The 14,633-nt window shown below is 34.8% G+C and overlaps 1 long non-coding RNA gene across 1 annotated transcript in view; it reads left to right on the forward strand.

The window, feature by feature from the left end:
• The window catches only part of LOC140696915 (uncharacterized), a 187,593-nt gene that overhangs the window by 135,916 nt on the left and 37,044 nt on the right, over positions 1 to 14,633 (forward strand). The window lies entirely within an intron of this gene.

The raw sequence follows: 14,633 nt of genomic DNA on the forward strand, positions 1-14,633 counted from the left end.
TCCCTGTGCTATATGCAGTAAAATCTTGTTTATCTATTCTACGATTTTGAAATCCCAGTCTATCTCTTTCCGCTCCCCGCCCCCTTGGCAACCACAAGTTTATGTTCTATGTCTGTGAGTCTATTTCTGTTTTGTATTTATGCTTTGCTTTGTTTTGTTTTGTTTAGGTTCCACGTATGAGTGATCTCATATGGTATTTTTCTTTCTCTTTCTGGCTTACTTCACTTAGAATGACATTCTCCAGGAGCATCCATGTTGCTGCAAATGGCATTATGTTGTCGGTTTTTATGGCTGAGTAGTATTCCATTGTGTAAATATACCACAACTTCTTTATCCAGTCACCTGTTGATGGACATTTAGGCTGTTTCCATGTCTTGGCTATTGTAAATAATGCTGCTATGAACATTGGGGTGCAGGTGTCATCCTGAAGTAGGGTTCCTTCTGAATATATGCCCAGGAGCAGGATTCCTGGGTCATATGGTAAGTCTATTCTTAGTCTTTTGAGGAATCTCCATACTGTTTTCCACAGTGGCTGCACCAAACTGCATTCCCACCAGCAGTGAAGGAAGGTTCCCTTTTCTCCACAGTCTCTCCAGCATTTGTCATTTGCGGATTTTTTAATGATGGCCATTCTGACTGGCATGAGGTGATACCTCATTGTAGTTTTGATTTGCATTTCTCTGATAATTAGTGATGTTGGGCATTTTCTCATGTGCCTATTGATCATTTGTGTGTCTTCCTTGGAGAATTGCTTGTTTATTGTTATTGTCAGTGTGTTATTTTATTTTTCTTTTTTTTTTTGTTGTTCAACAGAATTTGTCAACTTTAAGTCTTAATATCTAGAAACTTCTAGGTTCTGAGAGATCACCCTACTTACAGACTAACTTGTCAGTCTGTTACTGTTTCATGTATCTTGGCAAAAGAGATGACACTCCTTTGTTAGGTACAAAAAATTTGATTACTTGTGGGAAAAGCAGTTTCCAGAGTTTGATGTTCATTTGCTTTTGGTTCACCATGATCCCCAAATTCCACTGGAAGGCAACACAAAGGGACCCTGACAGATGTCTGTGTCCTCGGTGAATTGCATGATAGTTGTGGAATCATGAACTTGAGGCTTCACTAATTTTATGGTTAGTAGAAGCAAGCCTGCTCTTTAAACAAGGTAAGCGTTATCTCATCTCTCAAGGTTTCTTGCTGCAGGCACAGTCAAGAGAAATGGCCTGGGTAAAGAGTGGTCAGAGCCCTGAATTTTTGGTATACTCAGCAGTGCCTTGTCGGGATACTCAAGGTCCATGGGGAATTTTCTGTCCTGACAGAGCTCACAATATTTTGTTCCACGTTTAACATCTTTGGCACTATGATGTCCATTGGGCCCATGTTCTACAGATAAAGGAGAATGCTCATCTAATGTTTCCTTGGATTTGTATATTGATGTCCTAGCTCTGTGACAATAGTTTAATCTTCTTAGAATGATTGTCACTTTTTTTTGTATCTCATTTTTACTTTAATTTTTATCTTAGTTTTATTTTCTTTCTGTTAATTGTTCCTTCTCATCCTGCAAGAGTACATGGGAATTTCTGTATTCTTGTTTTTTAAGAATTAATACTTTTCATTTCTTTGTTTCTTCTAATTATAGCTAAATATGTTAAATATAAGTGTAGAAAATAAAATGTCCTTCAGTTTTATTTCTCTACTATTATGAATTCTCCTCTGTTTATTAATATTTTGGGGATAATTTTGACCAATTATACATCTTTAGTCAGCTTCTTAGGTCACCCTGGGTAACACTGAATGTATGAAAATACTACTTTCTTGAAATACTTCTAACTATTCCCCTAAGACACTCTTATCTTTCTTTAAAAATATGATCTGAAATTTGTCTTTATCCATGAGGCTTTCCTTATCGGAGCTTTCCAGGATACATTTATCTCTCCTATATTTTACTTTCTAACATTATATTACATAAAAACTATATTTTTGTTTTTCTCCTTGAACATAAGGAAACTATAAGAGAATGTAATACTGGGACTATTATCTTGTCCAGAAGTAATTTGTGTCTGTATATAGAAGCTGTGTCCTTACAAAAATGGTAAATACACTAGAAAAAGCAGTTCAATTGACCAGAATGAATTAAACATCAAAATAAACCTGCGAAATTATTACTTTGAAGCCCTGCTTTTATTTTATTTCTCTATTTTGCAGTAGATGGACAGAAATTTTCTAAATAACACTAACATAGTTTCAATTAAAGTTGAGATTTCTTTTTCTGGAAATGATTTCAATTTCTTGATAAAAAATGCCCATAATCACTTTACTCTGAGAAATGGTCTATAGAACCAGCAGAAATAACTATTTTTTTCCTGTTAATTATAATTATATGGCTATCGTGGAAACTAAATCAGGAAATGTTCTTTGTTCTCATATTTTAGCATAACAAATGTTTCAGAATCTAGATATCATAGCGTCTGATCATGGATTGGAATAAGTTATCTCACCTTGGCTATGTCTATAATTCAAAGTAGAGGGGAAAATTGTATTAATTACTTTGTAAGTGAGGTTTTAAAGTCTTTGCTCTTGGAATTAACCATCCACAGCCAGAAGGGTATTCTAAAGATTTATTTTGACCTGCAATAATCTGATTCATTTGGCTCACTTTTAATTTAAATAAAAAATGTAGATTTAACCACTGTGATAGTACCTGTTCTGCTTTTTATCTTAACATACCCACATCTGTTAATTGCTCAAACCTCGAGTCCAACTATCTGTATTGTTTGAAGTTCTGATAAACTGACCATTCCCTCGTTAAGCTTTTGTTACTCATAAACTTCATTTACTTTTCTCTTCTCTAAAAATTTTATACTTAATTATATGCTGGCTGTGTCTTGTGTGATTTGCAAATAATTACATATGGTAGGCTTTGCTTTTTGAAAAATTTTAGCCTAACCGAATAGGTAGTGTTTCTTAATTCATCCACATTACCCACCTCAACAAACACGATAGTAAAATATCTGTAGAACAAGTGATATTTCACTTTAGGGAGAGATCTGACTTGTGATTTTGAAGAATAAGCAATTTTTAAAAATTTGTTTTTCCTGTTGCTTTAAAAACTAAGATGGAAATGTTAACAGTTGAGATGGTAAAACTGGAAAAGAGAAAGAAAAATGTACAATTTACGTTCTGTGCTGGCAGAAAGCCTCCAGGATGTTGTTGAGAAATTTAATGACTAAATTTAATTTAATATAGGTGAGATTATTCTAATTATATGATATTTCAAAATGTAGAATAGATAAACAAGATTGTACTGTGTAGCACAGGGAAATATATACAGGATCTTGTGGTGGCTCACAGCAGAAGAGAATGTGACGATGTATGTATGTTGAGGTAGAACTGAAAAATTGTGCTCTACACTGGAATTTGACACAACATTGTAAAATGACCATAACTCAATAAAAAAAAGTTTATATATTAAGAAAAGAAAAATCATGATTTTGGAGGGGGAAAGTGCTAAATAAAAAACATTGAGATAATTGAAAATTGATCAGAGAGCATTTACTTTTTACAGAGTCCCTGATGCTACCACATTTTTCCCAGGATAGTAGAGATGGCTAGAGTTTACTTATTACTAGATACCGTCCTTTTCTTGGCCATTTTGGAAGACTAAACTTCCTAGCGTCCCTTGAAAATAGAAGGGTGTTGTCACTAATTTAAGTAAAGCACTGTGAGTGGAAATGTAGTGCATCATTTCCATAACAAGGCACTAAATCCTTTGTGCTAACTGGCAGCTCTCTCCCTGACATTGCAAACTTGGAGGCCTTGTGATGAGATGGCAAGAACTGAAAATGGGGGAAGCTTGGATCCCAGAATCACCAGACTGAGGAGAACCTGCCCGATTTCCTCCTGCCAGCCCAGATTAAATTGAGCATAAATGCATAATGGGCTTCTTTTGTGTAAAGCTACTGAGCATTTAAGATTTGTAGGTAAGGCAGCTAGTAATTAGTCACCCACTTGGCAAGTTCATAGCAGAAATCTAAATACCTTTTGATTTTAGGTTTGGGAAAATAAATAATCCATGATGATTCTTCTAGTCAGATAAAATCTCCCAACATTTAAGATGGTTATATGAAAGAACATCAACGTTCATGTTATATTTTTACTAGTGAATACTCTCTTTTTTTGAATAGTTATTGAAAACTTCCAAATTTAAGAAACGTTTCACTAAGTTGGTTAACCTGAAGCTACATCCCACTAGCTGTAAAGAAACTTTCATTCTACCACACATGTCATTATTTATGAAGCCATATATTCAATTGTAAAGGAAAAATTAAAATTAGTTTCTAATGTTTCATTTTTTATTGTCTCTCTAAAATGCTTTTATTTATTTAATGGAGGTCCTGGGAATTGCTAAGCAGGCATTCTACCACTGAGCCATACTCACCCCCCCTAAAATGCTTTTAAATACTGACTCTTGTAATAAGTGCAAGCTTCAAAATGAATGCAACCTTTTTAGCAGTCCTGCTGACAAAGGACTAACCTAAAAGAATGAAAGACTTCATCAACAACTACATAGATTCTTTTTATAAAAATAGGTATCATATGTATCTATGCATTATATTTTGCATTATCATATATTAAATTTTTAAATATATTAGATATATTTAGATATTAGATATAGATAGAGAATAACGCATTTTTTTCCTCCTGAAGATGCTTTTGCCAAGTTGTCAGACCTCTTCCTAATTCCACAGGACACTGACAGTGTTGATTATATTTTCCTTTCTTCCACCCAGACAGCTGGAAAGTTCTCTATTGCTTTCTTTTTTTTTTTTTGATAACGCTCTACCCTTTCTTCAGAACCTAACTTAAATGTCAGCATCTCTGTAAAGCCTCCTTGTTATCTCCATCCTTGCTAGGGGCTCTTTCTTCCCTCAGCATTAATTTAACAAAGGGTCGTTGAACTCCCACCAAGCACTAGGTAGGTTGCTGAGGGTGAGGCAGTGAACTAGAAGGCACAGAGTCCTGCCTCTAGCGAAGTGACATGGAGGGCAAGGAGATACACAGACTACTGAATAAGTATTCCAGATGCGGTAAGTGTTACAAAGAAAGAAAAACCAGAGAAAAGTCAGCTGTTTAGCATGCCAAGATGAAGGGAAGGGAAAGCTAACTTCTCGATGAAATTGATCATGGATGTAAATGACATAGGATACCAGCCATTGCGTATTTGAGAAAAAAGGACTCCAAACAGAGATAAAGATCAAAGGCAGGGCATGTGTGGTATGTTTAAGAGCACCAAAGAGGCTGTTCAGTATTTAATATTAATATTTATTAATGTTATATGGGATTCATATGTGTGGTTTCTGAAACAGTAGATTGTTATTATTTATTATTTTAATCAATTAATAGCTGCAATTCTTCTGTGTCCCATTTTTTTTCCCCTGGGAGTGATGCAATAAAATCCAAGTGTCATCCTACACACATGCTTCTGGATTGTACCAAATTAAATAAAGTGGAGAATACCAAATTAAATAAAGATAAGAAATATGGATGATGTTAAGGGAGGAGAGAGAAGTAGTTCCCTCCATCCCTTTCTTGGGATTTTTTTGGAGAATTTCCTTGTAAATGTAGTAGGACATAGGTCCTGATCCTAAACCTTTGGAATACAAACTAATCTCTCCAGGAGAAAGATAAGACCTGTGTACAGCCCAGAGGGTATCTCCATGGTCCTGGGTTTTACTCTCTTGAAATGAAACACATACTTCCAGAGAAATAAATCTGGCTGTAGTTCTCACAAAGTAATCAGTGGTTATTTTAAAAAATAACCTTCCTGAGACATATTTTACATATCACAGAATATATCCGTTTCAAAAGAGCACTTCAATAATTTTTAAGTAAATTTACCAAGTTGCTTAACCATCAGCAGTAATCAGGTTGAGAACATTTTCATTGCCCTAGTAAGACCTTTTTAGAACATTTACAGTTAATCCCCTTTCCTTCCTTCCCTCCTTCAACCACTAATTTACTTTCTGTCTCTAGATTGGCCTTTTCTGGGCTTCATGCAAATGAGATTATATACTCTATGGTCTTTTGTCTTTGGATTATTTCCCTGAGAGTAATGTTTCTGAGGCTCATCTGTGTCATAGCATGTATCTGTAGTTCATTACGTTTTTGCTAAAGCAGTGTTCTATTGTTCTATTTTACCTGTGCACTTACCACCTGATGAACATTTAGGTTGTTTCCAATTGGGGGCTGTTATGAATAATGATAGAACATTGTGTGCGAGGCTTTGTGTGGATATATGTTTTCATTTCTTTTGGATAGATAATAAAAGATAGACTTGCTGGGTCCTATGGTAATTCTATGTTTGTTTAATCTCTGAAGTATCTGCTAGGCTGTTTTCCAAAGTGACTGCATCATATTCCATTCCTATCAGTAACATGAGAAGATTCCTTTTACTCCACATCATCACCAACCGTCACCATTTCTGTTGGTTACTTTCTGTCATTTTTATTATAGCCATTATAATGGCTGTAATACATTGTTATAGTGAGTATAATAAAATGGTGTATTACTGTGGTTTTTATTCGCGTTGCCCTAATGACTAGTGATCTTGGGAATCTTTTCATGTGCTTATTAGTCATTCATTTATCTTCTAGAGTTAAATGTTTATTCAAATCTTTTGCCAGTTTCTTAAATAGGATTGTTTTGCCATCTTCTTAAGGTTTAAATACCTTCTTTGTATATTCTAAATACAGCCCTTTTTCAATCTTTTGTGGATTTTCTGCTCTGAAGCTTGTCTTTTCATTTGCTCGTGGTGCCTTTTGAAGAACAAAAGTTTTGAATTTTTGATGAAGTTCAGTTTATCAGTCTTTTTTTTCACAGACCATGCTTCTCATGTTGTATCTATGAATTTTTTGCTTAACCCAGAATCTGTTTTCTTAAAAAATGTTATTACTTTAACTTTTACATTTAAGTTACGATCAATTTTGAGTTAATTTTTACACATGCTGTGAGATAAGGGTCTAAGTTCACATTTTCTCATGTGAATATCCAATTGTTCCACTATCATTTGTTGAAAAGACTCTACTTTCCCCCAGTAAATTGCCTTAGAACCTCTGTCCAAAACTGACTGACTACAAATTTGAGGATTCATTTATGGACTCTCAATTTCGTTAATTTATGTCTATCTTATGCCAGTAACACACCATCTTATAACCATAGATTTATATTAAGTTTTGAAATTAAGAAACAAAAGGCTGCCAACTTTGATTCCTTTTCAAAGTTGATTTAGCTATGTGAGATCTTGTGCCATTGCACATAAATTTTAGGATCTATACTTAAAAAAAAAAGGCTGCTGAAATTTGGTAAGGATTGCATTGAACCTGTGGGTCAATTTTGGTAGAATTGTCATCTTGACAATACTGAATCTTCAAATCCACGAAAGTGGGATGTATCCCCATTTCTTTAGACCTTCTTTAATTCCTATTAATGTTCTGTAATTTTTAGTGTGCATATCCTATGCTTCTTTAGTTAAACTTACTCCTAAGTATTTTATTCTTGTTAATACTATTGTGAAATGAATTGTATTCTTTATTTCATTTATGAATCATTTATTTGTCATACAGAAAACAATTTTTGTATATTGATCTTTTATCAGACAACATTATTGTAATTGATTGTTCTAATAATTGTCTTTTGTGAATTTCTTAAGCTCTTCTATATTCTGGATCATATTGTCTACAAATAAGGCCAGTTTTATTTCTTTCTTTCCAATCCAATGTCTTTTTTTTTTTCTTGCATGATTGCACTGGTTGTTCTTTAGTATAATGTTGAAAGTAATGGCAAGAGCAGGTAACCTCGTCTTATTCTCAATTTTAAAGGGAAGGCCTTCAGTCTTTCATCAAGTGTGATGTTTTCTGAGGATTTTCGATAGATGTCTTTATGAAGGTGAAAAGTTCCCATCTATTCCAAGTTCGTTGAGAGTTTTTAAAATTATCAAGGATGTTGGATTTTGGCAAATGCTTTGTTTGTGTGCATTGATACCATCGTGTGATTGTTTTTCTTTGTTCCACTAAAATGGATTTCTTACATTAATTGATTTTTGAAAGTTAAATTAATCTTCCATTCTTGGGATAAATCTCATTTGGCCATGATATATAATTGTTTTTATGTGTTGTTAGATTCAATTTGTGACATTCTATTGAGGATGTCTACTTTTGCATCTATATTCAGGAGGTATATTGCTCTGTAGTTTGTATTTGTGTATGGGTGGGTGATGTCTTTCTGGCTGGCTTTGGTATTCAGGTGAAGCTGGCCTCACAAAATAGATACGAAGCATTTCTTCCCTTCTCTATTTTTTGGAAGAGTTTTTGAGGCATTGGCATTATTTAATTTTAAACATTTGATGAATGCATGAGTGAATGCATCTGGGCCTGTACTTTCTGGAAAGATGTTTAATTTCTAATTTGATTTCTTTACTTGTTATAGGTATGTTTTGGTTTAATCAGTTGTATTTTTACTGCCAGATTGGACATTTAGCCCAGGCTCTAAGAATCAGTCAAATTTGCTCTGAAAGCCCTCAACACGCAGAAACACATTTCTGGTCACATGACCATCATAGTGGCTGTGTGGAATTAGTAAAGGGGAGACTGTTAAGAGGTGACATCATAAAAGGTTAGTGATGAACTTGGAAGCCATTTTATGGACTTTGGCTTTTACTCTGAATAAAACAGATAAGCACTGAAGGGTTTAAAGCAAAGATGTGACATGATCAGATTTAGCCCTTACAGTTTATATATAGTTCACACACATGTAATTTAAAATACATACATTCAATTATCTGTTGCTAAAGTATATAAACTTGAAGTTTTAAACCATGATTATAATGAAACATTTTGATTGCCAAAATATTTGCCAAGTGCATTGCTTACCATCCATTATTGGATTCCTATGCTGTCCTTCCAAGTTCTTTTTCCTTCTAGTAGAAGTGTACCTTAAGTCATTTATCTGCTAAAATCTCTAAGTGATAAAACTGTCAGTCTTTATGATTGAGTTCTAAGCCTGGTTCAAACTCTGTCTGCCCTCCAGATAAGCTAGAGAAGATTAGGATTTCCACAAATGCTGTCAAGGAAATTCTTTGGATTCAACATCTAACCTTGTGTTAGTGATTCATAAATATGAGTTTGACATTCTCTCCCTTCAGTGAATCAGTGGCACGCTACAGCAGTCACTGGATTACCCATTTAGTTACCATTTCCCGCCTCTCTCCCCAACTGCCTAAGATATTACACAAGCCAGTATACCCCTGTCCACCACTGTCACTTACCAGTTTACTAGTGGTGAAAGTTAACAATTGCACTTACGTGTCATGCCAAAAGCTACTCATACGCCACGTTCTACAAGTGTTGGGTTCTTCATTGACAGCCAGCTAGTATGTGATCAATGTCCAAAATCCTATCTCAGAATCCGCTTTAAAGCTCTACTCCTGGTGCTGGCTTTTTAAAATTTGCTTATGTGATAATAGATTCTAGATAAAAGAATTGTGGACAGAAGTTTTACCTGTGAATACTTCGAGGCTATGACCTGTAAAGAAGTAAAGATGGCACAATTAATCAGAGAGGAAAGCGGGACCTGCAGTGCCTCATTTTTCACTAAAAATAAATCAAGTATGAATAGTCAGGAAGGCAGCCATCTCAATAAAAAGTCATGCTCCCTTGTTCAGTTTCTGGATCCTACCGCACTGATTATTTTAGATTCAGAGGCACTACAGTGTCCACTAGGAGTTGCTCAGTCCACAGAGAATTAGCTCACCCACGTTTCCACCTCTTCGCAGGGGTGGCTAAAGGTTGATGAGTGACTGACTGATGAATGTAAAGGCATACCCTCTTTGCTTCAATTTGGAGCAGCTCTGTCATCTCAGCTCCAAAGCTCTACATGTGATTGGGTGAAGCCTCAGTCACAGTGACATTGCAGGTCAGTTTTTCCTGCTGCCCAATCTTGCTGCTGCTTTTTTTTTTCTTTTTACATTTTTCTACTTTTTTTTTTTTTGTATCTACAAAGAGCACTCCACAATAAACCATCTGCATACAATTCTTCGCTACAGAATCTGTGCCAAGTGAACATGACCTAAAATAGCTGGCATACTCCAATAGAACCCACCCTGGGTAAATCACCCTGAACAACTTTGAGGCAAAAGACAAAACAACAGCCCTCATCTTCGAATTTCAGAAAGTCTCCAGCACTGAGTTTCTTTAGTACACTTGACACCCTACTCCCCCCTCACTAGTTTTGTTTACATTTATCTCTCTCTTTTTTCTACTTTAACAAGTTGAATTTCCTTCTTGCCTCAAGGGTCAAACTTCATTTCTTTTTGTTGCTTTAAAACCTCATTTGTAAATTAGTGCAAACTTCCAGTTACAAAATAAATGGGTCACGAGGATGAATTGTACGGGGTGGGGAGTATAATTAGTAACAATCTAGCATCTTTGGTGACAAATAGTAACTAGACTTATCGTGGGGATATTTTGTAATGTATAGAACTGTCAGATCACGATGTTATGTACTGAGAACTAACACGGTATTCTTAACTGTACTTTAACAAACAAGCAAGCAAACTCTGAGAAAAAGAGATTTGTGGTTACTAGAGACAGGGATGGAGAAAGGAGGACTTGGATGAAAGTGGTCAAAAGATACAAACTTCCAGTTATGGGATAAATAGGTACTAAGGATGTAATGTGTAACATGATTAATATAATTAACACTGCTGTATTTTAATGAGAAAGTGGTTAAGAGGGTAAATCCTCAGTTCTTATGACAAGGTAAAACTTGTTTCTTTTTCTTTTATTTTATATCCTTCTGAGAGGATGAATGCTTACTAAACTTATTGTGGTAATCATTGAATGATGTATGGAAGTCAAATAATTATGCTGTACACCTTAAACTTACACAATGCTGTATGTTGATGATGTCAGCAAAACTGGAAGGAAAAAAACATGCTGAAAAATAAAATGTAGTGTATAGCAAGAAAATCAAGGAAAGAGACCTTTAATTTTCTATCCTTTTTGTTGTAGCATTATATACTTCGGAAGTTATTCACTTTGATGCTTTAGATTCTGAATATTAAGCAGAACAATTATGGTTGTAATTGAGATCTGTGTCTGAAAGATGATGTAACAGTAAGTCTTCCTGAGAACTAGTTACCAAGTAGTGGACGTCGTAAAGTGCACTTAGCTCTTATGAAGATGCTACCAACACAGGCTGGATACTGTAGAGAAACACTGAATGTTCCTTCTTATGCCTCTCTTGACAATGAGTCCACTTATTAATTATTTTAAATCCTTTGGTGGCGAGACAGAGGTTAATTAGAAAGGGATTAGAAAATATACTGTAGTGTTGTCAGGGGAATAGCTTCTGGGAATGTTCAAACTTCTGAGCTAAGCCTGAGGTTTTGCACCAGGCTCATACAGTGCTGCAGGCATCTTGAGGTCAATAAAGTCTTTTAATTTTCTATGCCCAATTGATTTTGGTCTCCTGTAAGTTATCGCAGGGCCTGAACGAGGTGGCAGGCAGATGACAGTTAGTAAGTAGACGAGAGAAGGGTGGGGGCAAGGAAAAGCCTTACAGCCCTGCGCCACAGCCTTGGTTGCATTTAACAGTTATGAACGACCTGGAAGATGTAATGTGCCAGTCAATTCAAATGAAAATAAAAACAACTTTAAAAAAACTGAATTTTCAAAGCTATCACTGGAGTTTTGCGAATATGCAAAACTTTTCGAGGCCACAAATGTGCCTTGTTGTTGACGATAATTATGATGTTTTGTTTTTACAAAGGCAAAAAACCTACAAGTAATCGCAAAGAGTGAATCAAGTTAAATCAGTGAAATTTTTCTACTTGCTTGGCCGGAGTTCTCACTAACCTTAAGAAAGTTAACTATTTAGAAGGTTAATGTAAGGTCTTGTACTATTTTGGAAAGTCATCGTAGTAGAGTGGAAAGGTTAGTTGGGAATCAGGAGTCCTGTATTTTAGTTTCTACTATGTCACTAACTAGCTGTGCGACCTTGGGCAAATCACTTAACCTCTAAGGTCTCTGTTTTCTCATGTGTAAAATGAGGAGCTTGAACTACATGATCTCTAGCAATGTTCAGCTAAATCTGCAACTAAATCAAAATATAGAGAACGTGATTGAAATTACTCCTATAGACCAGCAGCACATAGAAACCAGTGTTGAAGAGGAGAAATAGGAATTAGAGCAGGTCCTTAATATTCACAGGTCTCTTGTAATCTTGAATATTTACTGCAGACCAGTCCTAATAATTTCTCCAGAGGAGAAGGTTCTGTAAAAATAAATAAAGCACAGTTCCTTTGGTCTATTTTTAGTAGAATTGGAGACCATAGCAATATTCTACAAATATTCCTTTTATGCACATCTGTCTGACAAACTTAGAGAGTGTTCCTCCCATGTTGGTCTTTTATTTATTTTTGATACCTCTTTGATAAAGTGTGTATTGTAATAGGGAAACCTGACAGGTATTGCAGTGTCTATCTCTATTAGAAACAAGAGGTGAAATTTCTACAATTTAATCCACCTCTGGGGACATGTGTTGAAAATTCCCTTTATTCTCACTGTTAATACACAGAGAACCTGGGAGAAAGTAAATGGAGAGAATTTGTTAGCTTTTCTACTCAAGTAAAGGTCACTAAGAGTGGTCAAAAGCATCCCAAGTGTGTGATTTAAAATTATATAGGATTTTTCCCAGATGCCCCAGTAATGTCTCCTCTGAAGATGATAAAGGAATATTACAAGAACCTTCTGAGGTTTCAGGATTATCATATTGCTGCTTTGTCTAGTAGCTTAATTCAGACACACAGATCCTCTTGGTTGTATAGTTGCTAACAAATTGTTTGCTTGTACAAAATTTCCTTGCAGTTGAGTTACTTAACAGAGGGTTATATGTCTCATTTGAATCAGCACCACTACAATTTTTATTCTAATTGTGTATTTTTTGGCTATCCCACTATATGGAAATGGTGTCTGTTATACACTTGAACGTTTCCTCCATCAGAAAGTTGAATTTCTTAAGATATATTCTTCTTCATTATAATGTAAAATGAGTTCTCCTCAATTCTGTCAGGGTTTTATGTCTTTCCCCAAAGCCTAACTTTACCAAGTAACTGGCAAAGCAATTCAATGACAGAATGTTACCCTTGAGCTGAACTGTCAACCTCATCATTAGACTAAAGACACAGAGAAATGAAAAGGAAAAATAACATGTATCACCAAAAGTTTTAGTGCAAGAATTTGTAAAAAGCAGAAAAATTAAAATAAAAATATTCTTCTTATGAAACTTTTTATTAGTTGTATGGCAGACATATTTAAAGTAAATAAATATTAATGAGAAGTTTTTACAAATTAAAGACCCCAAGTAGAAAAATTTTAAAGGTCATGTGTGAGCAGCGCATTAAAGAAGTATAAATAGCTAACCAATGTATGAAGACAGTTTGAAGCTCACTGATAGAGCAAGATATAAAAATTAAAATGTTCACAAGCCACCATTCTTCAATGATCAAATCATCAAGAATTTTATAAATGATAACACTCAATATCGGCAATGGTAGAAGAAAATGAAAAATCACATGCATTACTGATTGGAGAATGAAGTTGTAAGCTTTCTGTAACACAATTTGATAATAAACAGCCAAAGCTTTCAAATGGCTCCATGCATCAATTCTTCTGGAAATTAACCTAATGGGTTATGACAGAAGTAAGCAAAGATGTAGTTTCAAGGATATTTACTATACACAAAAATCAATGTAGGAAACAAACTTTATGCACCAAAATGATAGTGACTGCTCTCTGTGCATGTTTTCACATTTCATATAGTCACATATCACATCTATTCATATTTCACACATATATATTCATGTTGCACAAAAAACTATTAAAACCATAGTGATGTACTTAGAAACATGAGAAGATACATATGATGTATTCACTGAAACAAGATTATGAGATTTTGCAGAACTCAGATCTGATTTTTTTTTCAATATTCCAGTATCTGATAGAGAGCTTCCATAAAGTATACAACATGTGTTTGTTGAATTAATGGGTGGATGTAACTTTTGTAACTTTTAAATGTACTCTTAGCCATTTATTGATGTAATGTGCTACTCATACAGCAGTAGAGGTCATGATAATGCAAATTTCTTTTGCTAGTTATATTTCTGTTAACTGTCTTGGGATTGTCTGGAATCTGTATCTAGAGTGTTATTTTCAAAGTGACTTTAAATCTCACATACTAGTATATCCTGTCTGCTTTTACTCACTGAATATTGTATAGTTTCATCTCCATGTATTATTCTTCATACTTAAATATATATACATTCTATGTTTAAGTTGAATATGATTGTAGTAATTGACTTAGAAATGATTAAATTATTAAAGTTGAAAGAGATAACTTGTTAGTATTGCTCTGGAGTTCACCTTTAGCCATCATAAAAGAAAGATTTAAATGTAAAGTAGCTCTAGAAGATGGCAAACGGATCTTTACTTCAGAAAATTAGATACTTCTCACTTCTCCTCGTTGACAGCTTCTCTGCTTGGCTACCCTTGAAAACCAAAACAACCACAGGCGGCGATTCC

The sequence above is a fragment of the Vicugna pacos genome, chromosome 6 (genome assembly GCF_048564905.1).
Source record: "Vicugna pacos chromosome 6, VicPac4, whole genome shotgun sequence".
In the NCBI taxonomy this organism is placed as follows: Eukaryota; Metazoa; Chordata; class Mammalia; order Artiodactyla; family Camelidae; genus Vicugna; species Vicugna pacos.